Genomic DNA, 6,642 nt, shown 5'->3' with positions numbered 1-6,642 from the left:
TTCTATGGAAATAGGGTAACACACTTGGGGTCAGGGAATACTTCTATGGGACTGGGGTAATACACTTGGGGTCTGGGAGTACTTATATGGGACTAGGGTAACTCACTTGGGGTCAGGGAGTACTTATAAAGGGGCTAGGGTAACTCACTTGCAGTCAGAAAGTACATAAAAAGGGGCTAGGATAACTCACTTGGGGCCAGGGAGTACTTATAAAGGGGCTATGGTAACTCACTTTGTGTCAGGGAGTACTTATATGAGACTAGGGTAACACACTTGGGGTCAGGAAGTACTTCTATGGGACTAGGGTAACTCACTTGGGGCATGGGAGTACATATAAAGCGTCTAGGGTAACTCACTTGGAGTCTGGGAGCACTTATAAAGGGGCTATGGTAACTCACTTTGGGTCAGGGAGTACTTATATTGGACTAGGGTAACTCAGTTGGGGTCAGGGAGTAGTACTATGGGACTAGGGTAACTCACTTGCTGTCAGAGAGTACATATAAAGGGGCTAGGATAACTCACTTGGGGTCAGGGAGTACTTCTATGTGACTAGGGTAACTCACTGAGGGTCAGGGAGTACTTCTATGGGACTAGGGTAACTCACTTGGGGTCAGGGAGTGCTTATATGGGGGCTAGGGTAACTCACTTTGGGTCAAGCAGTACTTATATGGGACTAGGGTAACTCAGTTGGGGTCAGGGAGTACTTCTATGGGACTAGGGTAACTCACTTGGGGTCAGGGAGTACTTATATAGGGGCTATGGTAACTCACTTGGGGTCAGGGAGTACTTCTATGTGACTAGGGTAACTCACTTGGGGTCAGGGAGTACTTCTATGTGACTAGGGTAACTCACTTGGGGTCAGGGAGTACTTCTAAGGGACTAGGGTAACTCAATTGGGGTCAGGGAGTACTTATATAGGGGCTATGGTAACTCACTTGGGGTCAGGGAGTACTTCTATGTGACTAGGGTAACTCACTTTGGGTCAGGGAGTACTTATATTGGACTAGGGTAACTCAGTTGGGGTCAGGGAGTAGTACTATGGGACTAGGGTAACTCACTTGCTGTCAGAGAGTACATATAAAGGGGCTAGGATAACTCACTTGGGGTCAGGGAGTACTTCTATGTGACTAGGGTAACTCACTGAGGGTCAGGGAATACTTCTAAGGGACTAGGGTAACTCACTTGGGGTCAGGGAGTGCTTATATGGGGGCTAGGGTAACTCACTTGGGGTCAGGGAGTACTTCTATGTGACTAGGGTAACTCAATGAGGGTCAGGGAGTACTTCTAAGGGAATAGGGTAACTCACTTGGGGTCAGGGAGTGCTTATATGGGGGCTAGGGTAACTCACTTTGGGTCAAGCAGTACTTATATGGGACTAGGGTAACTCAGTTGGGGTCAGGGAGTACTTCTATGGGACTAGGGTAACTCACTTGGGGTCAGGGAGTACTTATATAGGGGCTATGGTAACTCACTTGGGGTCAGGGAGTACTTCTATGTGACTAGGGTAACTCACTTTGGGTCAGGGAGTACTTATATTGGACTAGGGTAACTCAGTTGGGGTCAGGGAGTAGTACTATGGGACTAGGGTAACTCACTTGCTGTTAAAGAGTACATATAAAGGGGCTAGGATAACTCACTTGGGGTCAGGGAGTAGTACTATGGGACTAGGGTAACTCACTTGCTGTCAGAGAGTACATATAAAGGGGCTAGGATAACTCACTTGGGGTCAGGGAGTACTTTTATGTGACTAGGGTAACTCACTTGCTGTCAGAGAGAACATATAAAGGGGCAACGATAACTCACTTGGGGTCAGGGAGTACTTATATAGGGGCTATGGTAACTCACTTGGGTTCAGCGAGTACTTCTATGAGACTAGGGTAACTCACTTGGGGTCATGGAGTACATCTATGGGACTAGGGTAACTCACTTGGGGTCAGGGAGTACTTCTATGGGACTAGGGTAACTCACTTGGGGTCAGGGAGTACTTATATAGGGGCTATGGTAACTCACTTGGGGTCAGGGAGTACTTCTATGTGACTAGGGTAACTTACTTGGGGTCAGGGAGTACTTCTATGGGACTAGGGTAACTCACTTGGGGTCAGGGAGTACTTATATAGGGGCTATGGTAACTCACTTGGAGTCAGGGAGTACTTCTATGTGACTAGGGTAACTCACTTGGGGTCAGGTAGTACTTCTAAGGGACTAGGGTAACTCACTTGGGGTCAGGGAGTACTTCTATGGGACTAGGGTAACTCACTTGGGGTCAGGGAGTACTTATATAGGGGCTATGGTAACTCACTTCGGGTCAGGGAGTACTTCTATGTGACTAGGGTAACTCACATGGGGTCAGGGAATACTTCTATGGGACTAGGGTAACTCAGTTGGGGTCAGGGAGTACTTATATGGGACTACGGTATCTCACTTGGGGTCAGGGAGTACTTATATAGGGGCTAGGGTAACTGACTTGGGGTCGGGGAGTACTTATATCTGACTAGGGTAACTCACTTGGGGTCAGGGAGTACTTATATAGGGGCTAGGGTAACTCACTTTGGGTCAAGCATTACTTATATGGGACTAGGGTAACTCACTTGGGGTCAGGGAGTTCATTTATGTGACTAAGGTAACACACTTGGGGACAGGGAATACTTATAAAGGTGCTAGGGTGACTCACTTTCGGTCAGAGTGTACATATAAAGGGGCTAGGATAACTCACTTGGGGTCATGGAGTACATTTATGGGACTAAGGTAACACATTTGGGGGTCAGGGAGTACTTATAAAGGGGCTAGGGTAACTCACTTGCGGTCAGAGAGTGCATATAAAGGGGCTAGGATAACTCACTTGGGGTCAGGGAGTACTACTATGGGACTACGGTAACTCACTTGCGGTCAGAGAGTACATATAAAGGGGCTAGGATAACACACTTGGGGTCAGGGGGTACTTATAAAGGTGATATGGTAACTCACTTGGGGTCAGGGAGTACTTATAAAGGGGCTAGGGTAACTCACTTTGGGTCAAGGAGTACTTATATGGGACTAGGGTAACTCACTTGGTGCCTGTGAGTTCTTATATGGGGCCAGGGTAACTCACTTGGGGTCAGGGAGTACTTATAAAGGGGCTAGGTTAACTCACTTTGGGTCAAAGAGTACTTTTATGTGACTAGGGTAACTCACTTGCGGTCAGAGAGTACATATAAAGGGGCAAGGATAACTCACTTGGGGTCAGGGAGTACTTATTTAGGGGCTATGGTAACTCAATTGGGGTCAGGGAGTACTTCTATGTCACTAGGGTAACTCACTTGGGGTCAGGGAGTACTTCTATGGGACTAGGGTAACTCACTTAGGGTCAGGGAGTACTTATATAGGGGCTATGGTAACTCACTTGGGGTCAGGGAGTACTTCTATGTGACTAGGGTAACTCACTTGGGGTCAGGGAGTACTTCTATGGGACTAGGGTAACTCACTTGGGGTCAGGGAGTACATATATAGGGGCTAGGGTAACTCAGTTGGGTTCGGGGAATACTTCTATGTGACTAGGGTAACTCACTTGGGGTCAGGGAGTACTTCTATAGGACGAGGGTAACTCACTTGCGGTCAGAGAGTACATATAAAAGGGCCAGGATAACTCACATGGGGTCAGGGAGTACATTTATGTGACTAGGGTAACTCACTTGCTGTCAGAGAGTACATATAAAGGGGCAACGATAACTCACTTGGGGTCAGGGAGTACTTATATAGGGGCTATGGTAACTCACTTGGGTTCAGGGAGTACTTCTATGAGACTAGGGTAACTCACTTGGGGTCATGGAGTACATCTATGGGACTAGGGTAACTCACTTGGGGTCAGGGAGTACTTCTATGGGACTAGGGTAACTCACTTGGGGTCAGGGAGTACTTATATAGGGGCTATGGTAACTCACTTGGGGTCAGGGAGTACTTCTATGTGACTAGGGTAACTCACTTGGGGTCAGGGAGTACTTCTATGGGACTAGGGTAACTCACTTGGGGTCAGGGAGTACTTATATAGGGGCTATGGTAACTCACTTGGGGTCAGGGAGTACTTCTATGTGACTAGGGTAACTCACTTGGGGTCAGGTAGTACTTCTATGGGACTAGGGTAACTCACTTGGAGTCAGGGAGTACTTATATAGGGGCTATGGTAACTCACTTGGCGTCAGGGAGTACTTCTATGTGACTAGGGTAACTCACTTGGGGTCAGGGAGTACTTCTATGTGACTAGGGTAACTCACTTGGGGTCAGGGAGTACTTCTATGGGACTAGGGTAACTCACTTGGGGTCAGGGAGTACTTATATAGGGGCTATGGTAACTCACTTGGGGTGAGGGAGTACTTCTATGTGACTAGGGTAACTCACTTGGGGTCAGGGAGTACTTCTATGGGACTAGGGTAACTCACTTGGGGTCAGGGAGTACTTATATAGGGGCTAGGGTAACTGACTTGGGGTCAGGGAGTACTTCTATGTGACTAGGGTAACTCACTTGGGGTCAGGGAGTACTTCTATGGGGCTAGGATAACTCACTTGCGGTCAGAGAGTACATATAAAGGGACTAGGATAACTCACTTGGGGTCAGGAAGTACTTATAAAAGTGCTATGGGAACTCACTTGGGGTCAGGGAGTACTTATATAGGGGCTATGGTAACTCACTTCGGGTCAGGGAGTACTTCTATGTGACTAGGGTAACTCACTTGGGGTCAGGGAGTACTTCTATGGGACTAGGGTAACTCAGTTGGGGTCAGGGAGTACTTCTATGGGACTACGGTATCTCACTTGGGGTCAGGGAGTACTTATATAGGGGCTAGGGTAACTGACTTGGGGTCGGGGAGTACTTATATGTGACTAGGGTAACTCACTTGGGGTCAGGGAGTACTTATATAGGGGCTAGGGTAACTCACTTTCGGTCAAGCATTACTTATATGGGACTAGGGTAACTCACTTGGGGTCAGGGAGTTCATTTATGTGACTAAGGTAACACACTTGGGGACAGGGAATACTTATAAAGGTGCTAGGGTGACTCACTTTCGGTCAGAGTGTACATATAAAGGGGCTAGGATAACTCACTTGGGGTCATTGAGTACATTTATGGGACTAAGGTAACACATTTGGGGGTCAGGGAGTACTTATAAAGGGGCTAGGGTAACTCACTTGCGGTCAGAGAGTACATATAAAGGGGATAGGATAACTCACTTGGGGTGGGGGAGTACTTATAAAGGGGCTAAGGTAACACACTTGGGTTCAGGGAGTACTTATATAAGACTAGGGTAACACACTTGGGGTCAGGGGGTACTTATAAAGGGGTTTGAATAACTCACTTGCGGTCAGAGAGTGCATATAAAGGGGCTAGGATAACTCACTTGGGGTCAGGGAGTACTACTATGGGACTACGGTAACTCACTTGCGGTCAGAGAGTACATATAAAGGGGCTAGGATAACACACTTGGGGTCAGGGAGTACTTATAAAGGTGATATGGTAACTCACTTGGGGTCAGGGAGTACTTATAAAGGGGCTAGGGTAACTCACTTTGGGTCAAGGAGTACTTATATGGGACTAGGGTAACTCACTTGGTGTCTGTGAGTTCTTATATGGGGCCAGGGTAACTCACTTGGGGTCAGGGAGTACTTATAAAGGGGCTAGGTTAACTCACTTTGGGTCAAAGAGTAGTTTTATGTGACTAGGGTAACTCACTTGCGGTCAGAGAGTACATATAAAGGGGCAAGGATAACTCACTTGGGGTCAGGGAGTACTTATATAGGGGCTATGGTAACTCAATTGGGGTCAGGGAGTACTTCTATGTCACTAGGGTAACTCACTTGGGGTCAGGGAGTACTTCTATGGGACTAGGGTAACTCACTTAGGGTCAGGGAGTACTTATATAGGGGCTATGGTAACTCACTTGGGGTCAGGGAGTACTTCTATGTGACTAGGGTAACTTACTTGGGGTCAGGGAGTACTTCTATGGGACTAGGGTAACTCACTTGGGGTCAGGGAGTACATATATAGGGGCTAGGGTAACTCAGTTGGGTTCGGGGAATACTTCTATGTGACTAGGGTAACTCACTTGGGGTCAGGGAGTACTTCTATAGGACGAGGGTAACTCACTTGCGGTCAGAGAGTACATATAAAAGGGCCAGGATAAATCACATGGGGTCAGGGAGTACATTTATGTGACTAGGGTAACTCACTTGCTGTCAGAGAGTACATATAAAGGGGCAACGATAACTCACTTGGGGTCAGGGAGTACTTATATAGGGGCTATGGTAACTCACTTGGGTTCAGGGAGTACTTCTATGAGACTAGGGTAACTCACTTGGGGTCATGGAGTACATCTATGGGACTAGGGTAACTCACTTGGGGTCAGGGAGTACTTCTATGGGACTAGGGTAACTCACTTGGGGTCAGGGAGTACTTATATAGGGGCTATGGTAACTCACTTGGGGTCAGGGAGTACTTCTATGTGACTAGGGTAACTCACTTGGGGTCAGGGAGTACTTATATGTGACTAGGGTAACTCACGTGGGGTCAGGGAGTACTTATATAGGGGCTATGGTAACTCACTTGGGGTCAGGGAGTACTTCTATGTGACTAGGGTAACTCACTTGGGGTCAGGTAGTACTTCTATGGGACTA

Source organism: Prorops nasuta, unplaced genomic scaffold, assembly GCF_024137725.1.
Source record: "Prorops nasuta isolate Cenicafe-Biocafe unplaced genomic scaffold, Cenicafe_Pnas_1.2 PNAS00039, whole genome shotgun sequence".
Lineage (NCBI taxonomy): Eukaryota > Metazoa > Arthropoda > Insecta > Hymenoptera > Bethylidae > Prorops > Prorops nasuta.
The sequence above is the reverse complement of the archived record's forward strand: the minus strand, read 5'-3'. Positions refer to the sequence as shown.